Source organism: Apodemus sylvaticus, chromosome 13 (genome assembly GCF_947179515.1).
Source record: "Apodemus sylvaticus chromosome 13, mApoSyl1.1, whole genome shotgun sequence".
Lineage (NCBI taxonomy): Eukaryota > Metazoa > Chordata > Mammalia > Rodentia > Muridae > Apodemus > Apodemus sylvaticus.
The window spans coordinates 37,345,503-37,357,579 of NC_067484.1; the positions used below are offsets into that span (position 1 = coordinate 37,345,503).

At 43.9% G+C, this 12,077-nt stretch overlaps 1 protein-coding gene across 2 annotated transcripts in view; it reads right to left on the reverse strand.

Annotated features, from left to right (window-relative positions):
- Window positions 1–12,077, reverse strand: part of LOC127664063 (interferon-inducible GTPase 1-like) — a 71,285-nt gene that overhangs the window by 40,269 nt on the left and 18,939 nt on the right. The window lies entirely within an intron of this gene.

Consider the following 12,077-nt stretch of genomic DNA (forward strand, 5'->3'; position numbering starts at 1 on the left):
TTTTGTCTTCTGTCCTAGCACCTATAATAAATCATTAGTTCCCTTTTATGACTTTTGGTTAATTATTTTACAACTTCTTGGTGAAAGGCTAATGTATCAATGAAGGGGGCTTAAGAAGAGAGAATGGGGGTTAAGGGAGTGTGGCACGAGGTGTGGGGGAAGGGGGTGCTCAGGCTGGCCCATGTCCAAGCACCTCTTCCCCCTGAGGGACCACATGCACACAGACATGGTATAGAATAGAGTTTATTCAGGGTAGAGGTTGGGAGTTAGTGGTAGAGAAAAGGAGAGAGAGAGAGAGAGAGAGAGAGAGAGAGAGAGAGAGAGAGAGAGAGAGAGAGAGAGAGAAGAGAAGAGATTAGAGAAGTAGAAGCTGGCCATGACCATGTGGAGAGAGGGGGGAGGGAGGAGAGCCCAAGGGGCAGAGAGAGGAGAGTAGGATGGGGGGGAGAGAGTGAGGAGGGGCAAGTAGCCCCTTTTATAGTGGGCCAGGTCTATGGGGTGGGGCATAGGCTATTGCCAGGTAAGTGTGGGGTGGAGCTCAGACAGAATACCAACACTTGGAATGTGCTCTGAGTAGGAGAATGTCTGGCTATTATCTAAGAGGCAATTAACTGGTGACACATGGGAGACTGATGAGTTCTCTTTGCAGTTTTGACTATCAGAAGAGGACCTAATAGCAGTCCCACTATAAAAGAGCTTAATAATCATTGATAAAATTTTATATAAGATCATCATTAAGACTTAAGAAGTTATCCATTTGTATATAGCATCACTACAAGACAGTACATCTTCATAGATCTGCAGAGATCTGCTCAAAAGAGGTGGGCTGATACCTAGTGATTGTTATATATGTTTAATAATAACAGGAAAAGCATATTAATAGCAGGATCTTCATTCTTCTTTTTTTTTTTTTTTGCTTTTCAAAGTCACATATTTTTAAATTTTTTAAATTGGATATTTTCTTTTTTTATTAGATATATTCTTTATTTATATTTCAAATGTTTTTTTCTTTCCTGGTTCCCCCCCCCCCCCCCAAAATCCCCTAACACATCTCCCCTCCTGTGTTTACCAATCAACCCACTCACGCTTCCCTGTCCTGGTATTACCCTATACTTCAGCATCGAGCCTTCTCAATATCAAGGGCCTCTCCTCCCTTTGATGTCCAACAAGGCCATCTCCTGCTGCCTATGTGTCTGTAGCCATGGGTAACACCATGTGAACTATCTGGTTGATGTTTTTGTCCCTGGGAGCTCTGGGGTTACTGGGTGGCTCATATTGTTGTTCTTCCTATGGCACTGCAAACCCCTTCAGTTCCTTGGGTCTTTTCTCTAGCTCCTCCATTGGGGACCCTGTGCTCAGTTCAATGGCTGGCTGAGAATGCTCCTCTCTGTATTTGTCATGCACTGTCAGAGCCTCCCAGGTGACAGCTGTATCAGGTTCTGGTCAGCAAGCACCTGTTGGCATCCACAATAATGTTTCAGTTTTGTAACTGTACATGGGATGGATCCCTAGCATGAACACTCCTCCACTGCTGGTGGGATTGCAGGGATCTTTCTGAAATGAATTCTCTTGGGCCTTGCTTATGAGAGAGAATCTGTCATGGCTTACAATCCAAAGCAGACCATCTCAGGAAGATCACCTGCTAGATATTTGCTTGTCCTATGACAGCTCTTGACAATGCTCAATACCTTCTTACAATATACTTTCTAAGAATTTTTCTAAGTTTTTTTCCATGTCCTTTATATGGATCTTTATATGACTATGATTCTGTCAATAGACATTAGCAATTTTAATATCTGCTTATCATAATGTAGGAGAAGTAATATATGAATTGACAATTTTCAGTATACATGCTTGTTCAATTGATGAGTTCATACCTTTATAATAAACTTATATAACATATTACATTGCTCCACATTTATAATCTTATTTATCATCGCTGCAAAAGTTAGACATTATCACACTAGAAATATTAATCCCCTTGCAGAGTTTTATCTATAAATATTTTCCTCCTAAACTGATCATATTATTCATGCTTCTAGTAATTATTAAGTTGATCAAAAACTAAATGCTATTCTTTAGTCAGTTTATTATACCTGTGGCATGGTATGAGTTATCTGATATAGAGTGTTCTTATTTCTTAATGAAATTAAGCTAGATTTTGTTTAAATTTGGTTTTAGTGTGCAATATCTTGTTTTTTTCATCTACGATGATAAAAAAGTCATGTATGATGAGTGTTGGGTATAGTAGTCTGTGATGACATCTGTGGTATCTTAGAGTTTGCAAGATATCTACCCAGGCTCTTCTGGCTTTTAGAGTCTCTTAAGAAGTTGGGTACCATTCTGATAGGTCTGCCTTTATACATCAGTTGGCCTTTCCCCTTGCATCTTTAAATATTCTTTCTTTGTTCTGCACATCTAACATTTTGATTATTATGTGGCAGGTACCACCCTGAGCACATTGATATAGTCTCTCTCCTGTGTGAATTCTGTGATTTAGGACAAAGTATGACTTCTAGAAAAGGCCGTCCACACTCAGCACATATGTAATGCTTCTCTCCAGTAGCAACTTGCTGATTTCCTGTGATGTGAAATTTCTGAAAGAAAGCCTTCTCACATTCTGCACATACATAGATTTTTTTTCCTTGTGAGAAACCTCTGATGTCCAAAAGGATGTGGCTTCTGACAGAAGGCTTTCCAGGTCTTTGCATTTATAAGGTTTCTCTCCAGTATGTGTCTTATGATGTAGGATAAGCTATGATTTCTGGAATAATGTATTTTTGCATTCAGTACAGTCATGGGTTTTCTTCCCAATATGAGTCAATAGATGCGCAGTGAGTTCTATCTCCTGCTGAAGGCTTCTTCACATTGGGCACATGTGTAGGGTTTCACACCTGTTTGAATTTTTTTATGTATATTGCTGGCTCTCTTCCTGCAGGTCCAGGCAAGAGGAGAGAACCTGGTCCTGCTGGGTTTCCTGGGGGCTGAACAGGATGGAGAGTATCTGGGCTCAGATCCTCTGCTTCTGGAGAGTAATGACTCTGAGGTGGGAGTCTGTCAAATCAGGAACTCATTTTATTGTATTAGTCTCTTTTTTATATAGGGTTGAGGAAAGAGGTGGGGATTTCTGATGGCGTGAGATGGTGTAGGGGGTGGGGAAGGGTGACAGAGGGCATGGGGTGACTGAGAGGGCCAGTAAAGTTATTGGACATCAGCAGTAGCTAGGCAAGGGCAGGTTTAAGCAGGTCATGCTGAGTCACTCTAGTATGAAAGTGACTGACCGAGACAGGTCTCTAAACTCGAGCAAAGGCTCAGGTTCCCTCACTAGGCCTCAGTATCTGGCTGAATAAGGCCCCAAATCTCCCCCTTTCTCTTTTGAGCTGGTCACATGTCTCCTCCCTTAGGTTGTTCCCTGCCTCAGGGTCTTACCTGCCTCTGGATACCATGTATCAAGCTTGCTTGGGGGACTGCTCAATGACCTGTCTTAGGTTGTCTCAGCACATCTGAGATCTTACTCATCATGGGTCAAATGGAGAACTGAGGGAGGTTTCTCATGCTCCAAGGGCCAATCATATGTTGATATTGACTCTCAGGAAGAGAGCCTTTGATAATGGACCTTGACCTGATTAAGCCTTATGGCCTCTAAATGCTGTTGGATGAATTGTGTGACCTTATTAATTAAGCACTGCCCCACTGTGAGAGGCAGAATGAGAAGGAGGAAGAGACAAAGGAGGGGAAGTAGAAAGGGCAGGAAGCCATGGAGGCCAGTCCACAGTGGGTTGTCTTGTCTTGAAACTCTCTCCTTCTCTTCTCTAAGTCTTCTTGGAGCAGATTGTCCAATCCCCCATCAATCTTCTGGAGGATCTTCATTGTCACTGGCAGGGGAATCTTCATTCTTTTTTTTTTCTTTTTCTGATAAGACTGTGGAGGAAGCAGAAGGAGGGGCCTCAGGGCTATGCATTTCCCTGGAGTGAATATTATCATCATCCCTCCATTGGGGCAAGTATTTTATGTCTCTGGTTAGTGTCTAGATTAGTCTTTTTTTCATTTTGGGGGAACACACAGCCAAACCCTCTTCCGGCTGTCAAGAGCAGGTCTGGCCCTCTCTCCAGTCAGTGGGTCTCTTCCCCTGACCTATATGGAGCTATAAGAAATGGAAGAGGTTCAATTTTTTGAATGGGAGATAAATGGGGACTTTCTTTTGAAAAATTTAAAATATTTAAAGTAAATAATGTCTTTTTTCAATTGACGGTGTGGGGTAGAGACTCCTCCTTTTGCTTTTGTTTTTGGAAGCAGCTAGTGTGATAGGTGTGGAGCCCTGGTCTCCCCCTGGATCCAGATGCCTCCACCTGTGCTGTGGGGACAGGTGCTTGTAGGGACAGCTCTAACCGGGAGAAGAAAGGAGCAGGAGAAACGTTATTAAACTTTGTAGATTTCTTCTTTTTCCTCTCTGTCTGGAGGCTTTTTGTTGATAAAGAGTCATGAGGAATTGGTGGGAAGAGGAGACCAAGAAGAGCTTTCTCCACTCTCTCCTCTCCCCCATCAACTTGGAGCTCACCAAGGCTGGGAGGGAAGTGGCTGAGAGCTCACTGGCAGGCTAACTGTAGAGACCAACTCTCAGGTTAAAAGCTGGGGGCTGGTGCGCTGAATATAAAGGCTTTAAGAAGTGATATCTCAATTGGGCCTCCCACCAGTCAGGAGAGGATCATCTCCATCTTGGTATCGGACTCCAGAGATCGGACAGACTGAGGTACACAAACATAATCCGAGGCCAAGACCGCGGGGGTCTGAGCCCGACGGGCGTTGGCCTGCACCCAGGCCCTGGGCTGTTCGGGGGGGCCATCGGGGTGCCAACCCAGCCAGGAGGTTTTTTGCCCGGGCCTGCGCGCGTACTGCCATTTTGCCTGCAGGACGACAGAGAGCTCTGGCGGGCAGACCCGTAACAGGCATAGCCTGAGGCTAACAAAGCAGGAGTCTAGGCCCCAAAAGGCACAGGACTGACCCCAAGAACTGGGCGGCTTGGTGGGCCATCTGTGTGTCAACCCGCCCAGGAGGTTGTTAGCACAGCAGACTCTCCCAGTGCTTTCAGGGAGTGCGGGCGCACACGCCCGCCATCTGGGTCACCTGGCGGACCCAATTAACAGTCATAGCCCTAGGGGAACTTTGCTCGGACCTTGGCCTCCCTGGCATTTGCCTGGACTCAGGGCCTGGGCAGCCAGGCTAACCTTGTGTGCACCAGCCCAGTTGGGGGATCGGCTGCCCAGCGGAGTGACCGGAACACAGGGGAGGTCACAGCAGCATACACCGTCAGCACTCCCTGGGGGTGCACACGGGCTCCATCTGGTCCACAGACAAAATCTGGGGCAAGGCCTCAGGCGGAAGCCCTCAGCTAAACTCTCTCCGCTTCCGGATCCAGATCAGCCTGGGCGGCCGCACCACATCTCCAAGTCCTGCAAGAGGCTAGCAGGACTTCCGGGCGGCCAGCTGGGAGAAGTCGGTGTGCTCCAGTGAATCCAGCGGGCCCCGGCAGGAGCCTTCGGGTGCTTGCTTTGGGATCTGATCAGCCTGGGCAGCAGCACCCTGTCTACAGAGGTGTGCACCAGAGGCCAACGGGGAAGGGGCAGCTTGCACTGGTGAGTCCAGCACTGACAAGACAAACTAACACCAGTGAGAACTAGATGGCAAAAGGCAAATGCAGAAACGTCACTAACAGAAATCAAGGCAATACGGCAACATCTGAACCCAATTCTCCTCTACCAGCAAGTCCTGGATACCCCATCACACCAGTAAAACAAGATTTGGATTTAAAATCACTGGTCATGATGCTGGTACAGGAACACATGAAGGACATACTTAAAGAAATTCAGGAGAAAATGGATCAAAAGTTAGGAGCCCTTGCAAGGGAAACACAAAAATCATTGAAAGAAATCCAGGAGAATACAAAAGCCAACAAGGAGGAAACGCAAAAAACACTTAAAGAAATACAGGAGAACTTTGGTCAACAGGCTGAGGTCATGAAAGAGGAAACACAAAAATCTCTTAAAGAATTACAGGAAAGCACAAACAAGCAAGTGAAGGAGCTAAGCAAAACCATCCAGGATCTAAAATCAGAAGTAGAAACAACTAAGAAAACTCAAAGGGAGACAACTTTGGAGATAGAAAGCCTTGGGAAGAAATCAGGGGACAGAGATGCAAATATCAACAACAGAATACAAGAGATAGAAGAAAGAATCTCAGATGCTGAAGATTCCATAGAAACCATGGACTCAACAGTTAAAGAAAATGCAAAATGCAATAAGCTTGTAACCCAAAATATCCAGGAAATCCAGGACACAATGAGAAGACCAAACCTAAGGATTATAGGCATAGATGAGACTGAAGATTTACAACTTAAAGGGCCAGCAAATATCTTCAATAAAATTATGGAAGAAAACTTCCCTAACCTAAAGAGAGAGATGCCCATGAATATACAAGAAGCCTACAGAACTCCAAACAGACTGGACCAGAACAGAAATACTTCCCGTCACATAATAATCAAAACACCAAATGTTCTAAACAAAGAAAGAATACTAAAGGCAGTAAGAGAAAAAGGCCAAGTAACATATAAAGGAAGACCTATCAGAATCACAGCAGACTTTTCACCTGAGACTATGAAGGCTAGAAGGTCCTGGGCAGATCTCATGCAGACTCTAAGAGAACACAAATGCCAACCAAAACTACTATATCCAGCAAAACTCTCAATCACCATAGATGGAGAAACTAAGATATTTCATGACAAAACCAAGTTTACCCAATATCTATCCACAAACCCAGTCCTAAAAAGGATAATAGGAGGACAACACCAATACAAGGAGGGAAACTTCACCCTGGAAAAAGCAAGATAGTAACCTTTCATCAAACCCAAAAGAAGTTAAGCATTCAAATTTAAAAAATAACGTCAAAAATGATAGGAAGTAACAATCACTATTCCTTAATATCTCTTAACATCAATGGACTTAATGCCCCAATAAAAAGACACAGACTAACTGACTGGATACGTAAACAGGACCCTACATTTTGCTGCTTACAGGAAACACACCTCAGGGTCAAAGACAAACACTACCTTAGAGTAAAAGGCTGGAAGACAATTTTACAAGCAAATGGTCTCAGGAAACAAGCTGGAGTAGCCATTTTAATATCAGATAAAATTGACTTTCAACCCAAAGTCATCAAAAGAGACCCTGAGGGACACTTCTTGCTGGTCAAAGGAAAAATACAAAAAGAAGAACTGTCAATCCTGAACATCTATGCCCCAAATGCAAGGGCACCCTCTTATGTAAAAGAAACTTTATTAAAACTAAAAGCACACATTGCACCTAACACAATAATTGTGGGTGACTTCAACACTGCACTTTCCTCAATGGACCGATCAGGAAAACAAAAACTAAACAGGGACACAATGAAATTAATTGAAGCTTTGGACCAATTAGATTTAACAGATATATATAGAACATTCCATCCTAAAACAAAAGAATATACCTTTTTCTCAGCACCTCATGGTACCTTCTCCAAAATCGACCATATAATTGGTCACAAGACAGACCTCAACAAATATAAGAAGATAGAACTAATCCCATGCCTCCTATCTGATCACTATGGAGTAAAAGTGGTCTTCAATAGCAACAGAAACAACAGAAAACCCACATACACGTGGAAACTGAACAATACTCTACTCAATGATACCTTGGTCAAGGAAGAAATAAAGAAAGAAATTAAAGACTTTTTAGAACACAATGAAAATGAAAACACAACATACCCAAATCTATGGGACACAATGAAAGCAGTGCTAAGAGGAAAACTCATAGCCCTGAGTGCCTCCAAAAAGAAAATGGAGAGAGCATACATTACCAGCTTAATGACACACCTGAAAGCCCTAGAACAAAAAGAAGCTATTTCCCCCAGGAGGAGTAGAAGGCAGGAAATCATCAAACTCAGGGCCGAAATCAATCAAGTAGAAACAAAGAGAACCATACAAAAAATCAACAAAACCAGGAGCTGGTTCTTTGAGAAAATCAACAAGATAGATAAACCCTTAGCCAGACTGACCAAAGGGCACAGAGAAAGTATCCAACTTAACAAACTTAGAAATGAAAAGGGAGATATAACAACGGAAACTGAGGAAATCCAAAAAATCATCAGATCCTACTACAAGAGCCTGTACTCAACACAACTGGAGAATCTGGAGGAAATGGACAATTTCCTTGACAGATACCAAATACCAAAATTAAATCAGGACCAACTAGACCATCTGAACAGTCCCATAATGCCTAAAGAAATAGAAGGAGTCACAGAAAGTCTTCCAACCAAATAAAGCACAGGACCAGATGGCTTCAGTGCAGAATTCTACCAGACCTTCAAAGAAGAGTTAACACCAATACTCTTCAAACTATTCCACAAAATAGAAACAGAAGGAACACTACCCAATTCCTTCTACGAAGCCACAATTACGCTGATACCAAAGCCACACAAAGATCCAACAAAGAAAGAGAACTTCAGACCAATTTCCCTTATGAACATCGATGCAAAAATACTCAATAAAATTCTTGCCAACCGAATCCAAGAACACACCAAAACGATCATCCACCATGATCAAGTAGGCTTTATCCCGGGAATGCAGGGTTGGATCAATATACGGAAATCCATCAATACAATCCACTACATAAACAAACTCAAAGAACAAAACCACATGGTCATTTCATTGGATGCTGAAAAAGCATTTGACAAAATTCAGCATCCTTTCATGCTTAAAGTCTTGGAGAGAACAGGAATTCAAGGCCCATACCTAAACATAGTAAAAGCAATATACAGTAAACCGGTAGCCAGCATCAAACTAAATGGAGAGAAACTTGAAGCAATCCCACTGAAATCAGGGACCAGACAAGGCTGCCCCCTTTCTCCTTATCTTTTCAATATTGTACTTGAGGTACTAGCTCGGGCAATTCGACAACATAAGGAGGCCAAAGGGATACAAATTGGAAAGGAAGAAGTCAAACTATCATTATTTGCAGACGACATGATAGTCTACCTAAGTGACCCAAAAAACTCCACTAGAGAGCTCCTACAGCTGATAAACAACTTCAGCAAAGTGGCAGGTTATAAAATCAACTCAAGCAAATCAGTGGCCTTCCTATACTCAAAGGATAAGCAGGCTGAGAAAGAAATTAGGGAAATGACCCCCTTCACAATAGCCACAAACAGTATAAAGTATCGCAGAAGAATGCGAATTGATCCATCCTTGTCTCCTTGTACTAAGCTCAAATCCAAATGGATCAAGGACCTCCACATAAAGCCAGACACTCTGAAGCTAATAGAAAAGAAACTGGGGAAGACCCTTGAGGACATTGGTACAGGGAGAAAGTTCCTGAACAGAACACCAATAGCGTATGCTCTAAGAGCAAGAATTGACAAATGGGACCTCATAAAATTACAAAGTTTCTGTAAGGCAAAGGACACCATCAAGAGGACAAATCGGCAACCAACGAATTGGGAAAAGATCTTCACCAATCCTACATCAGATAGAGGGCTAATATCCAATATATATAAAGAACTCAAGAAGTTAGACTCCAGAAATCCGAACAACCCTATTAAAAAATGGGGTACAGAGTTAAACAAAGAATTCTCACCTGAAGAACTTCGGATGGCGGAGAAGCATCTTAAAAAATGCTCAACTTCATTAGTCATTAGGGAAATGCAAATCAAAACAACCCTGAGATTTCATCTTACACCAGTCAGAATGGCCAAGATTAAAAATTCAGGAGACAGCAGGTGTTGGAGAGGGTGTGGAGAAAGAGGAACACTCCTCCACTGCTGGTGGGGTTGCAAATTGGTACAACCACTCTGGAAATCAGTCTGGCGGTTCCTCCGAAAACTGGGCACCTCACTTCCAGAAGATCCTGCTATACCACTCCTGGGCATATACCCAGAAGACTCCCCACCATGTAATAAGGATACATGCTCTACTATGTTCATAGCAGCCCTATTTATAATTGCCAGATGCTGGAAAGAACCCAGGTATCCCTCAACAGAAGAGTGGATGCAAAAAATGTGGTATATCTACACAATGGAGTACTATTCAGCTATTAGAAACAATGAATTCATGAAATTCTTAGGCAAATGGATGGAGCTAGAGAACATCATACTAAGTGAGGTAACCCATACTCAAAAGGTGAATCTTGGTATGCACTCACTAATAAGTGGTTATTAACCTAGAAAACTGGAATACCCAAAACATAATCCACACATCAAATGAGGTACAAGAAGAAAGGAGGAGTGGCCCCTGGTTCTGGAAAGACTCAGTGAAACAGTATTCGGCAAAACCAGAATGGGGAAGTCGGAAGGGGTGGGTGGGAGGACAGGGGAAGAGAAGGGGGCTTACGGGACTTTCGGGGAGTGGGGGGCTAGAAAAGGGGAAATCATTTGAAATGTAAATAAATTATATCGAATAAAAAAAAAGGCAAAGAAAAAAAAAAAAGAAGTGATATCTCTGGAAGATTCAAGATAGGAGGCAAATCTTCTATGGGTTTGACCTTCCCAACCTATTTATACACACATGAACACACACACATGTGCAAGTATATATGTGTATACACACATATATACATGAAGTACTGCTTTCCATGAAGTTTCTCCAGCTTTTAACACTAATTATCAAAAGGAAGAAATCATAAAACGTAAAACAGCGAACGAAGGAGAGAAGGGAAGACGAAACAAAAATCATACTATTATTCTTGTGCTAGTATGTTGCACAAACCTGGATTTCTCCAGAAATTAGGACAGGCTGGGTGGGAGGAGGGGGTGTTGGGGAAGGCGATAAGAGAGTTTCTGAGGCCTGAGCTTGGAAGGCCTCTTTATGTTCATCTAACCTGCACTTCTAAGTGGGACCATCCAGTCTCTTGTGGCTGTTGGTGAGGAGAATGGGGTCAGGGACTGGGAGATTTATGCCTGAGTGGATCTGAGTCAGGTCATAGATATTTAGGATTGGTTCCTTCAAAACGCTGTCAACTTCTAGTAACTTCTTTGGGGAATAAAATGCCACCAAGTCTTCTGCCTCACTTGTGATTCGCTCCCTGAAAGAATTGTCCTTGAGCTTCACTTTCTGATTACCTCAAGCGACCTTTGCACATCGCTGCCCATCTGCTGCATGTACCCAAAGGCAGCGGCTGCCAGCCCTGCCAACCACAGCCCGTGGTTAGGCTGGGTACCAGCTGTGTCAGGCAGCCGGCCAATGTGTACTGACATGGTGATGTGCTTCGCAGTGATGCAGTGCACAGCTGTCTTTAGTTACCTCGCGCCAGGTTGCACATCTGGGCCCACAGCTGTGGCGGGAAGGCGCTGCTGTAGCACCATCACTTGTACTCATGTGGGCACTGCTTCCCAGAGCATAGATCCAGTGTTCCAGGCCACACATGCCTGGTGGTGGTGGGGTCTAGAACTGCTCTTCTGTCCCCGCCTTGGCCAATGAGGCCAGGATGGGCCTCTGGGCAGACCAACTGGCCCTGAGTCTCTGGGTTTCAAGGGAGGTGGTCTCAAAGGCAGTGGCCCACTGGAGGACCAGGGGGCGCTGCTACAGAGATCAAGCGGGAGATATAGGGGCTCAGGGTGCAGAGGGGGGTTGGATCCCTAAAAGTACTGCCCCATCATTTATGGGGATATACTTACCTGCAGATGGATTGGCATGTCAGCATACTTCCATCAAGTGTGTGTGTGTGTGTGTGTGTGTGTGTGTATGTGTGTGAGAGTGCTCCTCTCACCAGTCTGCCAGGTCTCTGCTAGCAGGTCCTGGCAAGAGGAGAGAACCAGGTCCAGCCAGGTCTCCTCTGGGCTGAGCAGGATGGTGAGTGTCTCTGCTTAGATCTCTTGCCTCCAGCTGGGAGTCTGACAAAGCAGGGACTCCTTTTATCTCATCTGTTCCTTGTTTATACAGGGTTGAGGAAGGAGGTGGGGATTTTGGGAGGGATGAGATGACCTAGGGGGCAGGGAAGGGTGATGGAGGGTATCGGGTCACTGGCAAAGTTAATAAAGTTATCTGACATCAGTGG